We start from the raw sequence: 20522 nt of genomic DNA, 5'->3' as shown, positions 1-20522 counted from the left end.
CGCGATGTGCTTACAGCAGACGGCCACATCATGGACATGCTCCTGAACCAGGAGAGGAAAGAGAACCGCAGACAGAAAGCTTTGCTGGTGCACAGCCTGGTGGAGTGGCAGTACCAAGACAGTGGGACAATGGTGCCTTTCGACATGTTCATCAGCTACGACCTGGAGGAGGCTGTGAAAGACAACAGCAAAGTGACAATCAAGATCAACAATGAGGATTATGAGGCAAATGTAGCTCACAAGAGAGCTGTCAACATTACGGACCGAAGAGAAATTGAGTTATTTAGAAAAGACCTGAAAGGTGGGTCAATCCATAATAAATCCTCATCTGTCTAGACTGCATTAAAATGAAATGATGTAGAACGGTGATATTACATTTCAAAGAATGTGTTGTTTTTAAGAACACATTTTTGTGTAATTTTGTGGATGCATACAGTATATCAGGGTTTCCAACCTTTTCTAGCACGTTGCAAGCTACAATTTTTACAGCTTTAAAATAGGCACATTCTTCTTATCCTCTACCCTGCAACTCATCCCCGGGTTCTTGGTGTACAAGAGATTTTCTGGTTAATAAGCGGTATTTGGCATGACAGGACACATACAATTATCTTGTATTTTCCATAATTCTGTTTTCTTTTAACTAGTTTTTGATTTTTGTCTGTTTTTTTCTCTCAATATTACAATTATTAATAGGGAAACAACTAAAATTGATGTTCTGAGTGCAGGTCATTGCTTACCTCACATCAGAAGACAATTTTTGAGGTAAAAAATAAGAACAAAAACACATTTTGATTTGAGTTTAATTCACCTTTATTTGAGCATCTAGCAAGAGAGGAACGTGTCGGTCTAGCTGATGTTTCTGTAGGTTAGGCCTACTGCTGCAGCACATGTCATGGCACTGAGTATATCATCAATATGCATTTAAAGTTGTGAATGATTTAGTTTTTTAATGACAATACTTATTGTGTAATGAATTGACCACTAAATGCCTAACTCTCTACTGTGTTTTGTCCAGACGATACATCAGTGTCTCTGCCTGCACACTGGGATGACATGAAGGGTTCCCTCTTAATGCTGGTCCCACTAACTCCAGGATCCAAGGGATACAACGACGTGGAGCAGGAATTTCAGAAAAGCGTTGCTCAACAACACCATCGTTAAAAGTATGTTTGTAAAAATATATGCAAATTTCATTTGCATTCCACAATAGACTGATTTTCTATGGTGACGTTATATGAAAGCCTCACATTTGCGACTTTGATGTTAGAAATCCCTCAACTATCTTTTTTTAACCCTCCCCGTTGTCCTTGTATTCTGTACATGCGTCCCCGGGTCTAACTGTCCCGTTTTGACTTAAGGCCCAATTGGAACAGTTGGGACAGTATGCGTGCGAACAGCCTCTGCAAATGTATTTGTTACACCTGGAGCAAACCGTGTGTGTTTTAGAGTCCTTCTTTGTTGGGCAGACCTGACACCTCTTCCTCTTACTTGCCCCAGCTGCGGGGGCTGCAGCGGGGGCTGCGTCCAGACCATCGGGTTGATCTTGAGATCTGGCCCTCTGCTGAACAGCTTTGACAACTGTGGCAGACGCTTCCGTGCGAGGGAGATGAGCCCTTCTTTGGATGAGGGGAGTCACAAACGCCTTGCCCAGCTGCTTGAGGAACACCCCCTCCTCTTGTTGCGCTTACCAGCCTTCCAGCCAGGGTTGGTCTCTCTCCATTCACAAAGGCATTGTAGGAGGAGACGTCGATGATGTTGTGGAAGACGACCAGGGGCCAGCGCCAGGTCATCCTCCGGCAGCTGTACTTTCCAATGACCTTATCCAGGTTGTCCACTCCTCCTTTGTTGCAGTTGTAGTCTAGGATGATGGCCGGCTTCTTGTCGTGACGCCGGCTGATTTGAGCCTCTGTGTGCAGTGTGCTCAGGAGTAAAGCGTTCTTGTTTTTCTTTGGGAGGTAGGGCACTAGAAGGTGGTGGGCGTGAAGGCGAACTTGGAGGATAACACCCGTCTGTCCTTTGACGCGAGCAGTGCCGGAGGGAGCTCGGGCTTGTTCTTTCGAGCCGTGCCGACCACGGTGACGTTCCTCCTCAGGAGCTGCCGTCCAGTTCGTAAGAGGTGAAGAAATTGTCACCACGTGACATTGTGGCCACTACCGAGTCCCTGTGTCAAGTCGAGCACAACCCGCATGCCCTGGTTCTTCTCCCGGGCCCTGCTGGTGTCCTTGCGGTGTACACTTTGCATCTTCCAGGCACAGCTTGATTTGGAGTAGAATGCCACCCACGACTTGATCCCGTATTTCACTGGCTTGCTGGGAATGTACTGCGGGCCAACGACCTTTTTAGTGTGTGTGTGTGTGTGTGTTTGAGGAGAACATAAACAACAACAAAAGAAAAAAAGAAATAAATTAGCACATAGCCGTGGTACAAGCATATTTGGTGTGTTGTTTTATTTCATTTTTGTTTTGTTATTACACATATGCCAAACATGATTACTTTACAACCCACCTCTGAACGGAACCAGTTGCTCGTCCACAGTCACTTCGGGCCGGGGGTTGTAGAGGTACGGCAGCCACTCAACCCACGTGTCCCGCCTTTCTTACGGCTGCCTCGTTCCTCGAGGCGAAGTCTCTCTTTCGACTTGAGTCCGTTTCGTGTTGTCGCTCTCCTTCGTCTCCTTCTCCGTCTTAGTCCCCGTCTTCGCCTTGTCCTTCTCCTCTGGCTCCTTCTTAACCGTCCGAGGTTGCCGCGTCGTCGTCTTCTTGTTCTTCTTCTGACACATCCTTGACTTCCTTTTCACAGTCAGAGTAGTCTTCCTGGCAGACGTCGGCCAGGATCTGTTCTAGGACCTGTTTGGCAGTGAAACGAGCACTCATGGCTTTTTTGTTGTTGTTGTAGGGGGCACCTGAGTTTTTGGAGCAGTGGGCTCAGATCACACATGTATGGACATGCTACCGCAACAATATTATATTAAGTAGCTTGTTTTTCTTTTCCCCCCAACAGCCTTACCTGGCCACTGCACTCAGTGGTATAGAACTCTTCTCGCTTAGATAGGGATAGCCATGTCCTGACCCTAGCAAAGACAGCGGGCGGGTTAGGTAGCCACCGGCGGGGTCAATATGACCCAGGAGGACAGATACGCTCATGTCGCTCTACAACCTCTCGCTAAAACCTCTCTCGCTCTAACACATGTGCTGCTCATCCTGACCCTAGCGAGGATAACGGGAGGTCTAGACCTCTCTGGCTTGCTTAAATAGCAATGTCGCAGTACAACAACCCCTAGCTACAACCTCTCTGTCATTCTAACACATGCGCGGGTCAGGATGACCCGGCCAGGACAACCGGGAGAGTTAAGAAAATCATTTTAATTGTGTTTGCTGCTACATTCAGTTGGTAGAGCATGGCGCTTGCAACGGCAGGGTTGTGGGTTTGTTTCCCACGGGGGGGCCAGTATGAAAATGTATGCACACACTAACTGTAAGTCGCTCTGGATAAGAGCGTCTGCTAAAAATGTAAATGAGTAAATAAATCACTGTCGATTTCTACATGTGTTTTGTTTGCTATTTGAAGATTGAACGAGTCCAGAACGAGGCACTGTGGAAGAGCTACCAGATAGAAAGAACCTCCTGGAGGACAAGAACAAGCACACAAACAACGAGAAACTGCTCTTCCATGGCACCAGTTCAGATTCCATCACCCAAATCAACAACCATGGCTTCAATCGCAGCTACGCTGGAACACATGGTATGAGAATGGTTTAATGGAAACATGTCTGATGACCAATATTTTTACTGTTATATTGAGACCTCTTCCTACGGGAGGAGGAGCTTAATGTTCAGACATAAATCAATCTGATCAACTGGGTATCATTGTTGTAAGTACAATATGTTTTTCGTCCAGGTGCTGCAATTGGCAATGGATCATACTTTGCTGTGGACTCCAGGTATTCAGCAGGAGGATATTCTAAAGCTGATGCACAGGGGCTCAAGCGCATGTACCTGGCCAGGGTTCTTGTTGGAGACTTCACTCTGGGACAAACAGGCTTGATCGTTCCTCCTGCCAAACCGTCAGGGAAGGATGCCGATTTGTACGACAGCGTCACAGACAACACCTCCAATCCAACCATGTTTGTGATCTTCAATGATGTGCAGGCTTATCCAGAGTTCCTCATCACATTCCAGTAAATTGGATTTAACTGTACATTCATTAGTACATCAATACATCATAACAAATTCCATATGTCTGTGTGAAGGGTTTTAAAGGTATGTGGGTTAGTTGTTATAGCCATGTTTGAGGTTAGACATCCTTAGAGTAACTACTTTTTATAGACATATCAATTATATTGCTTAGGGCCTGGGCCCAGTTGCGTAAAACATCTTAAGTTAATTTTCTCCTTATATTTTCACTTAAATTTTCCTTAACTTTAAGTCAGTTGCACAAACATTTTAAGGCGAATTTCCCCCTTAAATTAAGTGGAAAAGTTAAGTGTGCTCATGAGGTCCCTTTAAGTGCTTAATTCAGTATGGATATCAATGTAAACAGCATTTGTGGAGGTGAATGTTGCTTTCCTCTGCCCTGGTTTCAAAAGGAAAACCTACACCACCAGCTAGCTAGGTACGTAGCTAAACAATGGAAGCTGCACATTCCATGGCTGCTTACGCTGGCTAGCTAGCTACCAACTCTAAGTTAGTTTGACCTGATAGAAAGTAATAAAAAACAAGTTGAGAAAGAAATTACTAAAATAAACATGTTTTATCTTCTGAATCAATTTGTTTCTCCGGTCTTGAATGTAGAAGATACCCTGAAACCCAAAATCCTCTGTAGCGTCCAAACAGTTTGGCCGCCTCTGTGGAAAGGTGAGATTCTCACAAACACGTACATGTCGATGAGACTCTCACGAACACGATGGTGTTCTCCGATTTGCTCTACGACCCCCACACTATTATGACCCCTTTGGAAAGGCGAGACGCTCATTAACATGTACATGTCAGTTGTTCTGCTCTAGGACACCCACAGGCCTCACAAGACTCATCTGATGGTCACCCCAGTTGAAAAAATTAATAGAAGTATATGTGGAGACTGTTTAGTGCCAAAAATAAGTGGTTAAATACATGTAAGAAAAATGTGTAACATGTTTACTGACCTTTCTTATATCGCTCAGATATAGGACGGACACTTCAGAACAAACGTCCTTTACATTTGTTGGGGGACTGTTATTCCATTTAGTGAATCTGTTATTCAATGTGTTTGTATGGGCTAATAGCAGTAATGCCCCCAAAAAATTCATCAAATCATTTATGTTTTTGATACTTCAAGGGGGTCTTAAAATTCCAAATCAAATAGCTAAATTATCCTAAATTATCCTTGGTATGACTTTATTAAAACAATTCCATATAATTTAGCTTAGTGGAACCCTCCTCCCCCGGCATAGATAGGGCTTAGTCTGTAGAGGGTTAACGGAAACACTTAATATGTTTTTATGGAACCGGGCCCTGAGCTTACAGCAGTTAAGCACAATTGCACTTAAGTTTCTTTCTGGCCTGGGTGACAGACATTTTCTGTTTCAAGACAAGGCAAGACAACTAACATTGAAATGGCTAGCTCTAAGAAATATATACTGTCTGGGACCCAGGCTATGATGTCACTCTTAAATAAATTAACTAATCATTCTGACTGTGTCTTCTCTGACTATTTTCTGGGTCCATGTTCCTTTTGATTTGATTGTTTCTCCAGATTTTAAATAATGTTATCTGGTATTGTGTAGGTTAATGTACTGTATCATGCCTGACAGTGCCTACACCTTAAATAACAATAAATTGGCAAGTGGCTTTTCAATTCCATTTTCAGATTTCAATTGTGTTTCTTGCTTTGTATTATGTATAGTAGATACTTTGTATGAACATGTATGGTATAAACATATGATATCATCAACATTAGTGTTTACACACAAATACTGGTACCTGAGACACAATGACCACAACATGTAACTCATGCACCAACCCCCTGAACAATTCTGCTAAACTACAAGCACAATTCCTGCTTTACACTCAAATTGCAGTTCTACAACACACTTTTTTCAAAACGCTACACACAAATCTTTGCATTTGGCACAATTTTCATGCAGAAAATCTCTTGTTTTCACAATGAACACACTGCCATTCAAATATGTACACTGACTCATCACATGGGCAAACACCCGTCACACAGTTTTACAATTAGCAATCAGAGCTTTAGCATAAAAGGGCAACAGGTGAGCTCTTCTGTTTTGGAGCAATGGATGCCAACACTGGAAACAGAGGCAGAGCCAGAGGAGTGAGAGTAAGAGGAGGACGGGGAGGACAAGGACGAGGACGAGGAAGGCCAAGGACCGTAATCTCTGATGAGATCCGAGCCACTTTGGTTGATCATGTGGTCAACCATGGTCTAACAATGAGGGAGGCTGGGCAAAGAGTACAGCCAAATTCGAACAGGTACACTGTAACATCCATCATCCGGACATTCCCGAAATGAGAATAGGTAAGAAATCTACTCTCACTAGAAAATTGCAGTACTGCATATCAATACAGTACTCAATGAGTACAGTATTGCCTGTGGACTGTTCTGTAGGACTGTAAAAATAAAGTATGTTTAAAGTATTTGGGAAATGTATTTCTACTTTGTATTTACAGCATTTTACTATTTGTTTGGCAGAACTGAAAGATTACCAACACAAGGTGGTCGGGAACGTGTTCTGTCTCCTGAACAGGAAACTGAAATCATGAACATGGTCCTAGAAAATAACGCCATAACATTACGGCAAATACAAAGAAAAATAATAGAAAACAATGAGATATTTCAAAATATTGACAGGGTAAGCTTATCAACACTGGACCATGTCTTGCACAGAAATAATCTCAGGATGAAGCAGGTCTACAGGGTTCCATTTGAACGCAATTCAGAAAGAGTCAAAGTATTGCGATATAACTATGTGCAAGTGAGTCCTATACTAATCCCACAATTGATGCATACTCTCAACACTGTATAAATTATACATATTTCAGTATTGTAATCATAATGATTGTGCTTCACAATAGTGACCACTCCATGTCTATTTCTGATATTGTCATGTGTGTTTCAGAGAGTCCTTGAGCTAGAGGTGGCTGCAGTGGAGCACCAGTTCATCTTCATTGATGAGGTTGGATTCAACCTCACAAAAAGACGAAAGAGGGGAAGGGAATATCATCGGCCAGCGTGCCATTGTTCAAGTCCCTGGCCAGCGCGGAGGAACATCACAATGTGTGCAGCGATTACCCACCACGGCGTCATCCATCACCATGCTACCCTTGGCCCCTACAACAACGCCCATCTGATCACATTCCTGGACACCCTACACAACACACTCATTCCACCAGATCAGGTAGATGGCCCAGAGCAGCTCAGGTACGTTGTCATTTGGGACAACGTAAGTTTCCACAGGGCTGCTCTGGTTCGTAACTGGTTCACTGCCCACCCACACTTTTTAGTTGTTTATCTCCCTCCATATTCTCCATTCCTCAATTCTATTGAGGAATTTTTTCTGCCTGGAGATGGAAAGTGTATGACCGAAATCCACAACGCGTATACCTCTTCTCCAAGCTATGGAAGATGCATGTGGAGATATAGCAGCTGATGCTTTTCATGGCTGGAATCGCCATGCTAGGTGATATTTCCCCCGCTGCTTGGCCAGGGAAAACATTGCTTGTGATGTGGATGAGGTGCTGTGGCCAGACCGCAACAGAAGAGAGGATGCAGCATAGTTTTCTTCTTTCTTTTTTTTTCTTTTTTTTTACTGTAACTGTATACATTATATTCTTCTGTTTTGTATGTAGACCACTGTATGTGCAACTTTGTGTTGGTTGGAAATGGGATGTACACTGTGTACATTGTTTTTGTGGGGAAAAAATGAAATATACTTGTTACCGTGTATTTCTGTGTTCTGAGTATAAAAACAATATTCTCAAATATTTTACAACACACTTATGTATGTACTGTCTGTAGTAATGGCAACACTGAACCAAAAAAAGGCCTAAGTCATTATGATGAATGGAGAATAAGTGTTTTCCATTCATCATAGTGTTTTATATTGAGCACATCAGTGTTCAACTGGTTCTTATAAATGTCTATTCATATGATGGTTTGTGTGTGTCATTTGAAAACAAAATACCATTTTGATAAGAAATAACATTGTTTTGAATGTAAAGTTTCATTTTGCTGGAGAATTGAGGGGTTTTGCTCATTGTGTGTGTTTTTTGATTTGTGGGTAGAGTTCTGAGAATATGAGGCATGCTTTCAGAAAATGTGTGTAAACAATTGAGAAAAACTGTAATATGCACAAACAGATAAAGTCATACCATTAGTTTTGTGTCACCTTTGTCCTTGTGTGGGTGAGTGTGATGATACATTTGGTCACTAGAGGGCAGGGACTTTACATAAATCCTTGTAAAGTACGGTGTGCAAGTATCTGTGTAAAAGAGAGTAAACATTTTCATTTATATTATTCACTATTTGATGTACAATTAGGTCACATGACAGAAACAAAGCCGTCTACAAATCCAGTGGACAAAAGCCATCAGGAAATGACTCCACATTCTACTAAACAGCCAACCATAAAGTGTCATGGTGCGAATGTCACATGCTACATTATGGCAGCACGGTTGAGTGTATCTCGGCAACACGTGAATGTAGGGGTGGTTGGGTTGATGTGAGCCAGTACTTGCCAAATAGTAGGTCAGTTATTTCTACTGGGTCTCAGATAGAGTGACAGGAATATGTCACAACACGAAAGGGTTTGGGAACCTATGCCCAGTGGAACTCTAGCCTGGCTGTTGACGCAGGGGCAGGCCCGGTGGCAGAATTAACTCGGCAAGGGGGCACAACTATTTTCGCTTGCTGATAACACAGGATGGATAATAATCAATAGTACAATTACACCCAATGTGTTTGCAGCCACGCACGGCTGTCTTGCCGCAAGAATACAGGCTACTGCATCGTTTTACAAACATGGACAATTCATTACCGGCTCGAGAAATTGCAAGTTATGACAACTCTACACAGCTACAGTGGGGGGAAAAAGTATTTAGTCAGCCACCAATTGTGCAAGTTCTCCCACTTAAAAAGATGAGAGAGGCCTGTAATTTTCATCATAGGTACACGTCAACTACGACAGACAAATTGAGAAAAAAAAATCCAGAAAATCACATTGTAGGATTTTTAATGAATTTATTTGCAAATTATGGTGGAAAATAAGTATTTGGTCACCTACAAACAAGCAAGATTTCTGGCTCTCACAGACCTGTAACTTTTTCTTTAAGAGGCTCCTCTGTCCTCCACTCATTACCTGTATTAATGGCACCTGTTTGAACTTGTTATCAGTATAAAAGACACCTGTCCACAACCTCAAACAGTCACACTCCAAATTCCACTATGGCCAAGACCAAAGACCTGTCAAAGGACACCAGAAACAAAATTGTAGACCTGCACCAGACTGGGAAGACTGAATCTGCAATAGGTAAGCAGCTTGGTTTGAATAAATCAACTGTGGGAGCAATTATTAGGAAATGGAAGACATACAAGACCACTGATAATCTCCCTCGATCTGGGGCTCCACGCAAGATCTCACCCTGTGGGGTCAAAATGATCACAAGAACGGTGAGCAAAAATCCCAGAACCACACGGGGGACCTAGTGAATGACCTGCAGAGAGCTGGGACCAAAGTAACAAAGCCTACCATCAGTAACACACTACGCCGCCAGGGACTCAAATCCTGCAGTGCCAGACGTGTCCCCCTGCTTAAGCCAGTACATGTCCAGGCCCGTCTGAAGTTTGCTAGAGTGCATTTGGATGATCCAGGAGAGGATTGGGAGAATGTCATATGGTCAGATGAAACCAAAATAGAACTTTTTGGTAAAAACTCAACTCGTCGTGTTTGGAGGACAAAGAATGCTGAGTTGCATCCAAAGAACACCATACTTACTGTGAAGCATGGGGGTGGAAACATCATGCTTTGGGGCTGTTTTTTCTGCAAAGGGACCAGGACGACTGATCCGTGTAAAGGAAAGAATGAATGGGGCCATGTATCGTGAGATTTTGAGTGAAAACCTCCTTCCATCAGCAAGGGCATTGAAGATGAAACGTGGCTGGGTCTTGCAGCATGACAATGATCCGGCTTCTCCCCCTCCCCGCCGCTTTGATCAGATGCTGGCGTTGTGCCCTGGCGAAGCCACTTTCTAATATCCATCATACTATCAGCTACCTACGTAACTGTTAACATTAGTTAAATTCCATCCAGCTGGTATGTAACTTTTAAAGTAAATCTAAACGGTCAAATTGACCCGCCCTTCTACTGTGTTTTTCAACCAGTAAAATGTGTATTACGTACGTATGATGCGTGCAAGGGAGTTGAATGAAGCATACACAACAAATCGGTTGGGCATGACGGAGGAGGCAGATTGTGGGACAGAATAGGGATACAAAACTGAGGGGGCACAATATTCCAACTAAGGGGGCATTGCCCCCTTTTGCACCCTCGTGGCGATGGGCCTGCGCAGGGGTACATTATTTAAAGGATCCCTGGATGACACTTCCAGATGTCCTTCTTTCCCCTCCGCCACTTCCTGGAATCCATCCAACATAGCTCTGACTGGACATGGTGCACCTATTAGGGATGAACACACACACATTCAAGTAAATTCAGCCAGGGCAGTCACTGATTCACCACCAGTGAGTTTGCAGCAGAGAGAATAGCATCACCCTCTAGAAACCTTTAACTGCCTACTGTACATCTCTATCAGTTAGCTGGGGAAATGATCAGCCTGGACACTGAGCTATTCAGACAGTTAAAGAAACACTTGACTCAGATTATGATCTCCTTGTCTTCTTGGTTTTAGTTTGTTCCCTTTACCTTTCTTTGCTTTCTGAGCAGGTAATAGATAACTTATCAGACATGTTATATCAGTCAAACATACTGTTCTAGCTATTGCACAACTGCACTGTCTCTCCTTCACTTTCATCCAGTGGAGATGTTTTCTATATGTGACCGACCGCCTTGATTCGGTCTTATGTAGCAAAATCTGAAATTGTGTTTTTTACATTGGATAAAAGCAGAGACACAGAGCTACAAAATGGTATATCATACACTGCATTTAAGGGAACAATGGGAAAGTAATTATGCTTTGAAAGTTGATAAACTTTTGAGAAAATGGCCTTTGAATGTTTTGGTACCTACTGAAGAGCTCTTCTTTGTCTACACCCATTCAGCATCGTTCAAACCCGCTTAAGCTTTAGCCCCACCCATCTCGTTTAGATCTCGGAGCGTTCAGAGCCCACACTCGACACTGGCCGATGAATAGGGTTGATCCGAGCGTTCTGACCTCACAACGGAAGTCAAGCACTCAAGCTAACTGGCTAACATTGGCTAGCTTGCTAGCTACTTCCAGACACAAAATTGGGATTATGGTTCATTGTTTACCTCTGGAGAACATGAAAACAGCCTAACCAGCTCTGCTTGGCGATTAAAATGGGCAGATGAGAGAACACCCCACCGACCATTTTACTCGCCCTAGCAGAGCTGGTTAGGCTGTTTTCATGTTATCCAGAGCGTTGGTGACTGTAACTGTGCTGCTGGCAACAATTTCAGTACGCCTTTTTGCCGACGTTTACTGACACTGGCCATATTCAACGGGTGTTGTGCGTTCCTAAATTCATCAGTTATTCTGCGCTCTGGCATACTCACCCGAAATGGTTACTTGCATAGTGGAATATTTTGTTAAGACATGTAGCTAGCTAGGTAAACAAGGAACCATAATCCCAACTCATGACGTTACTACCCTACATGAATCTGCAGGTAGCTAACCAACCAGGTTCATTGTTAGCTAGCTAAAATTAGGCTCTAACTAGCCAAGCAAATGGCTCTGAGATACGAATAATAAGATCAAACACGTAACGTTAGCTAGCGAGCCAGCCAGCTAACATTAGCTAGCTAGCTAAACAATGAACCATAATCCCAACTCATGACGTTACTACCCTGCATGAATCTGCAGGTAGCTAACCAACCAGGTTCAATGTTAGCTAGCTAACATTAGGCTATAACTAGCCAAGAAAAACCAAGCTAAACAATGAACCATAATCCCAATTTATGATGTTACTACCCTGCAAGAATCTGCAAGTAGCTAACCAACCAGGTTCAATGTTAGCTAGCTAACATTAGGCTCTAACTAGCCAAGCAAATGGCTCTGAGATATGAATAATAAGATCATACACGTAACATTAGCTAGCTAGCTAAACAATGAACCATAATCCCAACTCATGACGTTACTACCCTGCATGAATCTGCAGGTAGCTAACCAACCACGTTCAATGTTAGCTAGCTAACATTAGGATCTAACTAGCCAAGCAAAGCCAAGCTAAACAATGAACAATAATCCCAACTCATGACATTACTACCCTGCATGAATCTGCAGGTAGCTAACCAACCAGGTTCAATGTTAGCAAGCAAATGGCTCTAAGATATGAATAATAAGATCATTGACGTAACTTTAGCTAGCGAGCCAGCCAGCTAACGTTAGCTAGGTAGCTAACAGTACACTTTAACTTGAAAATAAACCACTTTCTGTCAAAATTAGAAACGTATAATATCTGAAAATGTAGCTAGCTAGACTATCTTACCCGTATACATCATGCATGATGGATGCGTCTCTCTGTCACGGATGCCATGGTTGCCCTTAGTTTGAAAATGTAATCCGGAGACAGGTGTTTTCTCCATCTCTTTAGCTATCATACTCTAATGCAACTGATTTCAAAACTCATGCAGCTCCACTACACAATACAGTTTTAAAAAAAGCCGTGTTAGACAGGATTACACATACTGACCAGCTCAAATAGACAGACGTGTGCTACATCCAATCCGAACTCATATCTCGGCATGTCCAGCCCACTCATTATCTCAGCCAATCATGGCTAGTGGGAAGGTTGCTGTCTTTTTCTGTGGCTTAACCAAATATGCTCGTAATTTAACTGTTATGTGGGCAGCTTGTCTCTCCCTTTTCTGTTTCCCTTGGATAGAGTACGCCCACAACTCCCTCACCACCTCTGCCACCGGCCTTTCACCCTTTGAAGTAACCATGGGTTATCAACCCCCTCTGTTTCCTGCTCAGGAGAAGGAATTGGCTGTTCCTTCGGTTCAGGAGAACCTCCGCTCGCTGCCAGAGAGTGTGGAGCGACGCTCGAGAGCGTTGCTTTCGGAACACCGACAGGAACAAGACGACAGCGGATAGGAGCAGGACTCCCACACCTGTGTTTCATCCTGGTCAAGCAGTTTGGCTGTCATCAAGGAACGTACCTCTTCGTACCAAATCATGCAAGCTGTCTCCTCGGTACCTGGGTCCGTTTGTGGTGGAGTCCATCGTTAACCCCGCTGCAGTTCGTTTGAAGTTGCCTTCAGCCATGAAGATACACCCTACTTTCCACGTCTCCCAACTGAAACCTGTGTCCTCCAGCCTTTTGTGTCCGCCGGCAGATCCACCTCCACCTGTTCGCCTCATTGACGACCATCCGGCCTACACCGTCAGTAGGCTCCTGGACTCTCGGAGGCGGGGTAGGGGTCTCAATACCTAGTCGATTGGGAAGGTTATGGACATGAGGAGAGGTCTTGGGTCCCTAAGCGTTTTGTGTTGGATCCTCAGTTGATCACGGACTTCCATCACGACAACCCTGACAGGCCTGGTGGGTCGCCAGGTGGCGACCATTGAGGGGGGTACTGTTATGTGGGCAGCTTGACTCTCCCTTTTTCTGTTTCCCTTCCTCCTTGTTTTGTCCCCTCTTTGTCTGTCGTATCTGTATGTGGGTTTGTCCCCATTATGTTGGTGCGTCTGCCGGTGTGTGTCTGGAGTGGATCGGGGCGTGCTCAGGATCTGCCTCTCCCTGTGCAGCTGCGGGGTTGTTTCCAGTGATTCCTGCCTACGCAGCTGCATCCTATTCTCTCATCAACCTGCACTACTAATTCCTGGGCATGGCTCTCCACCGACGCCAGATCATTGTTCTTACTAGAGCGGTAACTTAGCTCACCGGTAGAGTTTAATTGTCTTTGTCTTCAGCCTGGCTCTTTACTCTCCTTAACCTGTCGTTTGTTTTGTCTTCAGTTCAGACATACCTCCCAACCTTCCTTCCTTCCTGCCTGCCTGCCTGCCTGCCTGCCTGCCTGCCTGCCTGCCTGCCTGCCTGCCTCAGCCTCTCCTTCCTCCGGAGCCGACTAGCCCACTCTGTTCCTTTTCTTCAGTTGTTTTTTGGACTAAGACAAATTGAATTTTTATTAAAAGCATTTTTGTTTCTTCCACTCCCTTAGTCGTGTTTTGTTTCTCTGAGTGCTGGGTTTAACCATAGCCTAACAGAACGATCTGGCCATGGACCCAACAGAGAAACAGCACGGGGCAAACGAAGACAGCTTCCAACAAGCTATCCAGGCTCAAGGAACGTTGCTAGGACAGCATGACCAATTGATTCGGACTCTTTTGGAAAATAATCATCAACTGCTGAACCAGGTGACTCAGTTAACTACACAAGTCTCTAAATTGTCTGTTATCAGTTCTCCATCTCTCTCTGACCCCCAGTTGGATGCACCCCAAGTTGGTTCCTCTGACATTATGCAGGCTTCGTTCCATCGGGAACCCCCTGTCACGTCGCCTGAACCGTTCAATGGAGAATTGGACAAGTGCCTGGGATTTTTGCTTCAGTGTGACTTGATTTTTCGGCAGAGACCACTGTCGTTTTCTACGGATTCCTCTAAGGTACATTATGTTCTGGGGCTGTTAAGAGGGGAGAGCTCTGGTTTGGGCTGAGGCTGTGTGCTCAAATCAAACTTTGACTGGATTGACTTTTTGCTGATTTTTCTGCTAAATTGAAGACTGTTTTTGACCATCCTGACCATGTGGGTAATTCCTCCAAGAGACTTTTTAATTTGAGGCAGGGTTCTAACAGTGTGGCTGAGTACTCAATTGAGTTCTGGACTTTGGCAGCGGACTCCAAGTGGAACAATGTGGCACTTCAAGGAGCATTTCTAAACGGTTTGAATGAAGCCATTAAGGATGAACTGGCTGCTCGTGATGAGCCACATGATTTACATTCTTTCGTTTCCCTGTCCATTAAGCTAGACAACCGGTTGCGGGAGAGGCGTCGGGAGAGAGGCGGTCGGCCACATCTAGGAGGACGAGTTCCCCAGCCTTCAACCACTCGAGTCTCGCCTCCCCGGAGCCGGCAGCTTCTTGTTCCTGATCCCATCCCGAGCACAGAGGAGGAACCAATGCAAGTGGGTCGAGCTCGACTACCTCCAGCAGAGCGGCAACGGCGCCTCCAGGCGGGTGAGTGCCTGTACTGTGGGAGACGCCACACACATTCTGGCTACATGCCCTAAGCGACCAAAGACAAGGCTCGCTCGTAACGGTGGGTCTACTTGCGAGCCCAGAGTTAGATCCTGAACCCATCATTCCCCGATTACAAGTACCTGTAACCTTACGTTTCCAGAGTCATTCCCTGCCACTCTCAGCTCTCAAAGACTCAGGTGCAGAAGACAACTTTATTAGCCACCAGTTCGTTACACAAGCTCGTATCCCCGTGGAGCCACTACCTACCCCCATTCGAGTCACAGCCCTTGATGGCGCCTCCTCGCGGAGATAACTCATCAAACCACCCCGTTTCCCTAGTGATTTCTGGCAATCATTGTGAAAGCATTCAGTTAAGAGTTATGTCTGGCTCAGCTACCCCCCTTATCCTTGGTTTCCCCTGGTTGGCTCTTCACAACCCACAAATGGATTGGACACGTCACACCATTCTCAGTTGGAGCACTAACTGCCATTCGGAGTGCCTTAGGTCAACGGTTCCCCCCACTAAGTGTAACCCAACTCATCCCTCAGCTCCTCCCGATCTGTCGTCTGTCCCCAAGGAATACCATGACTTAGCGGAGGTTTTCAGTAAGGACAAGGCTCTGTCTCTACCACCACATAGGCCTTATGATTGCCCTATTGAACTGCTTCCTGGTGCTCCCTTGCCCTCTAGTCGCTTATACAATCTGTCCCGACCGGAAAGAGAGGCAATGGAGCAGTATATTGGTGATTCTCTGGCCTCGGGCATAATCCGTCCCTCGATCGTCTCCTTTGGGTGCAGGTTTCTTTTTCGTTGAAAAGAAAAACAAGTCGTTACGCCCCTGTATCGATTTCAGGGGTTTAAACAACATAACTGTTAAAAACAAGTATCCCCTTCCACTCATCAACTCAGCTTTTGAACCTCTGCATGGCGCCACGGTTTTCTCCAAGCTCGACCTAAGGAACGCTTATCACCTTGTCAGAATCCGAAAGGGAGATGAGTGGAAAACCGCTTTCAACACTCCACTGGGGCATTTTGAGTATTTGGTCATGCCCTTTGGGCTCTCTAACGCCCCTGCTGTATTCCAAGCCATGGTGAACGATGTTCTTAGGGATTTTTTGAACCGATTTGTCTTTGTATACCTGGATGATATTCTTATTTTTTCCAAGTCACCCGAGGAGCATGAGTCACACGTCCGTCAAGTCCTTCAACGGCTCTTGGAGAATAAGCTGTACGTCAAAGCAGAAAAGTGTGAGTTCCACAAACGGTCTACATCGTTCCTTGGTTTCATCATTGAGAGCGGGCAGGTGAAGGCGGACCCCGAGAAGATCCGGGCAGTGACGGAATGGCCCACACCCACCACCCGTAAGCAACTTCAACGATTTTTGGGCTTTGCTAACTTCTACCGTAGATTCATTAAGGGTTTTAGTAAAGTGGTGGCACCCCCTTACTAGACTCACATCCCCAAAAGTCCCTTTTCTGTGGTCCCCTGAGGCGGAGCAGGCGGTAGGGGTTTTGAAGGAACTGTTTTCCACCTCCCCGTGTTGATACACCCCAATACCTCTCTGCAGTTTATTGTGGAGGTGGACGCATCTGACTCAGGTGTGGGAGCAGTCCTCTCCCAGCGCTCCCCCACTGACCAAAAGCTTCACCCCGTGCTTTTTTCTCCAAGAAATTGTCACCCACAGAACGGAATTACTGACGTTGGAAACCGGGAACTGCTGGCGGTCAAGCTTGCACTGGAAGAATGGCGGCACTGGCTGGATGGAGCTGAACTGCCGTTTGTGGTCTGGACAGACCACAAAAACTTGGCTTACATCCAAGCCACTAAGAGACTCAACTCACGCCAAGCCAGATGGGCCCTGTTTTTTAGTAGGTTTAACTTTATTCTTACATACAGACTGGGGTCAAGACATGTTAAACCAGATGCTTTGTCCCGCCAGTTTGCTGACCCTTCGGAGACCAGCGAGCCTGAGGCAGTCCTACCTTCCTCATGCGTCGTGGCGGCAGTACAGTGGGAGATAGAGTCTCTTGTGAAGACTGCACTTGCCACGGACCTGGGACCAGGTGATGGGCCTCCCAACCTACTCTTTGTTCCCGAGACGGTCCGGTCTCAGGTGTTGCAGTGGATTCACACCTCCCGTTTTGCTGGTCACCCGGGGATGAGACGCACGTTGACGCTGCTTAAGAGACATTTTTGGTGGCCTTCAATGGAAACTGACGTTCGGGCTTTTGTGGCAGCCTGTTCAACCTGTGCTCGGGGCAAAGCCTCCCATCGGGCCCCTTCGGGGCTGCTGCTACCCCTCCCAGTTCCCAGCCGTCCCTGGTCCCACATAGCCATGGATTTTGTCACCGGCCTACCCAAGTCTGAAGGTAATGATACTATACTTACCATTGTGGACAGATTCTCTAAATCTGTTCACTATATAGCATTACCAAAATTACCGTCTGCCAGTGAGACAGCGGACCTCCTAGTCCAACATGTATTCCGTCCCCATGGAATACCTGTGGACATCGTATCTGATAGAGGCCCACAGTTTACTTCCCGTGTTTGGAAGGTTTTCTGTTCTGCTTTGGGTGCTTCCGTTAGTCTGTCCTCAGGGTTTCATCCCCAGACCAACGGTCAAACAGAAAGAGCCAATCAAGACCTCGAAGCAACCCCTTCGTTGTGTGGCTGCTCAACATCCATCATCCTGGGCCAAACATCTGCCTTGGATAGGTACGCCCACAACTCCCTCACCACCTCTGCCACCGACCTTTCACCCCTTCGAAGTAACCATGGGTTATCAACCCCCTCTGTTTCCTGCTCAGGAGAAGGAATTGGCTGTTCCTTCGGTTCAGGAGAACCTCCGCCGCTGCCAGAGAGTGTGGAGCGACGCTCGGAAGCGTTGCTCGGACCACCGACAGGAACAAGACGACAGCGGATAGGAGCAGGACTCCCGCACCTGTGTTTCATCCTGGTCAAGCAGTTTGGCTGTCATCAAGGAACGTACCTCTTCGTACCAAATCACGCAAGCTGTCTCCTCGGTACCTGGGTCCGTTTGTGGTGGAGTCCATCGTTAACCCCGCTGCGGTTCGTTTGAAGGTTGCCTTCAGCCATGAAGATACACCCTACTTTCCACGTCTCCCAACTGAAACCTGTGTCCTCCAGCCTTTTGTGTCCGCCGGCAGATCCACCTCCACCTGTTCGCCTCATTGACGACCATCCGGCCTACACCGTCAGTAGGCTCCTGGACTCTCGGAGGCGGGGTAGGGTCTCCAATACCTAGTCGATTGGGAAGGTTATGGACCTGAGGAGAGGTCTTGGGTCCCTAAGCGTTTTGTGTTGGATCCTCAGTTGATCACGGACTTCCATCACGACAACCCTGACAGGCCTGGTGGGTCGCCAGGTGGCGACCATTGAGGGGGGGGTACTGTTATGTGGGCAGCTTGTCTCTCCCTTTTCTGTTTCCCTTCCTCCTTGTTTTGTCCCCTCTTTGTCTGTCGTATCTGTATGTGGGTTTGTCCCCATTATGTTGGTGCGTCTGCCGGTGTGTGTCTGGAGTGGATCGGGGGGCGTGCTCAGGATCTGCCTCTCCTGTGCAGCTGCGGGTTGTTTCCAGTGATTCCTGCCTACGCAGCTGCATCCTATTCTCTCATCAACCTGCACTACTAATTCCTGGGCGTGGCTCCCCACCGGCGCCAGATCGTTGTTCTTACTAGAGCGGTAACTTAGCTCACCGGTAGAGTTTAATTGTCTTTGTCTTCAGCCTGGCTCTTTACTCTCCTTAACCTGTTGTTTGTTTTGTCTTCAGTTCAGACATGCCTGCCTGCCTGCCTGCCTGCCTGCCTCAGCCTCTCCTTCCTCCGGAGCCGACTAGCCCACTCTGTTCCTTTTCTTCAGTTGTTTTTTGGACTAAGACAAATTGAATTTTTATTAAAAGCATTTTTTGTTTCTTCCACTCCCTTAGTCGTGTTTTGTTTCTCTGAGTGCTGGGTTTAACCATAGCCTAACATTAACAATTGTATTTGTATTTACAGATGGCATACAAGTTTGTTATTAAGGCACATGAAAGTTCACATGTTCCAGAAGGCATTTCTGCCAAAAAACGCAGTTTGATTTAAAAAAAAAAGTTTATATTAAAATGGCTCTCCTGTGAAGTAGTGACCTGCGACATACGCCTAGTTTCCTGAAACAAGTCACATATGTTACTTTTTTAACCTCTGCATACATTAGTGTGACTGACCTGCACTGTCTGTTCGTCTCACCTGTGTTACGTGTCTGTGTGGTTCACCTGTGTTAAGTGTCTCACCTGTCACCAGGTTGTAGAAGGTGAGCTAGGATGTGAAATGGAGAGAGATGGCCTATTGTTGGTGACATAATAAGAACATAATACTGTGTATTGTCAGACGTGTACCTTTATGATGTGTCCTGTATGTGTTACCTGGTCCCGATCCCGTATGTTACTATTGTGTAATGTCCAGTACTATGTATTGTGTGTTTTATCTGGTCTGGTCAGCGATGGTGCTGCTGTTGCTCTCCTGCAGGGTGAGGCTCTTCCCCTCTGGCTGATTGTCCTTGAGGAGGGTGCCTGTGTGGCCATTGGTCAAATTAGAGAGAGGCACTCGTTTCTGCAGGGTCACACAGATAGATGTGGACATGTGTCTCCACCCCACCCCCCTGCAGCACAGCAGCTCCCCATAGGCTCTATGGAAGTACCTGTTCAGGGCCGGGTACAGGATGGGGTCGACAGCGGAGTTAAAGTAGCCCAGCCACAGCTCCACAGAGAGGGCAGTAGTAGGGGGATTAGCCCATGCAGGTAAAGAAGGTATAATAGGGGAACCAGCAGATAATGAAGGCCTCTCTGTGGTGCTGAAAGAATTATCAAGTGTAATATATTGTAAAAATAAAGCAAACTGGATGGAAAATGGGGAAAAATGCACCAAATTATTTTTTAATCTTCAACATAGAAATACTACCAAAAATAATTTACTGAAACTGGTTACAAATGACGGAGTCACCCATGATTCACCAAATTATATTTTCAAGGAGGAAGCAAGGGACTTTAAGCATATGTTTTTGTTTCAGTCGCCTCCATCTCCCTCTAACTAAAGCTACTTGTATGGATATTTTTTCTATTGATAATGTAAAATTAACAGCCATACAGAAAGAATCA

The 20522-nt window shown here is 45.6% G+C and overlaps 1 pseudogene; it reads left to right on the top strand.

Annotated features, from left to right (window-relative positions):
• Positions 1-11: 11 nt before the first annotated feature.
• On the top strand, positions 12-20165 carry LOC123487408 (annotated as a pseudogene).
• The last annotated feature ends 357 nt before the right edge of the window (positions 20166-20522 follow it).

This window comes from Coregonus clupeaformis, unplaced genomic scaffold (genome assembly GCF_020615455.1).
Source record: "Coregonus clupeaformis isolate EN_2021a unplaced genomic scaffold, ASM2061545v1 scaf1704, whole genome shotgun sequence".
Taxonomy (NCBI): domain Eukaryota; kingdom Metazoa; phylum Chordata; class Actinopteri; order Salmoniformes; family Salmonidae; genus Coregonus; species Coregonus clupeaformis.
The sequence above is the reverse complement of the archived record's forward strand: the minus strand, read 5'-3'. Positions and strand labels throughout refer to the sequence as shown.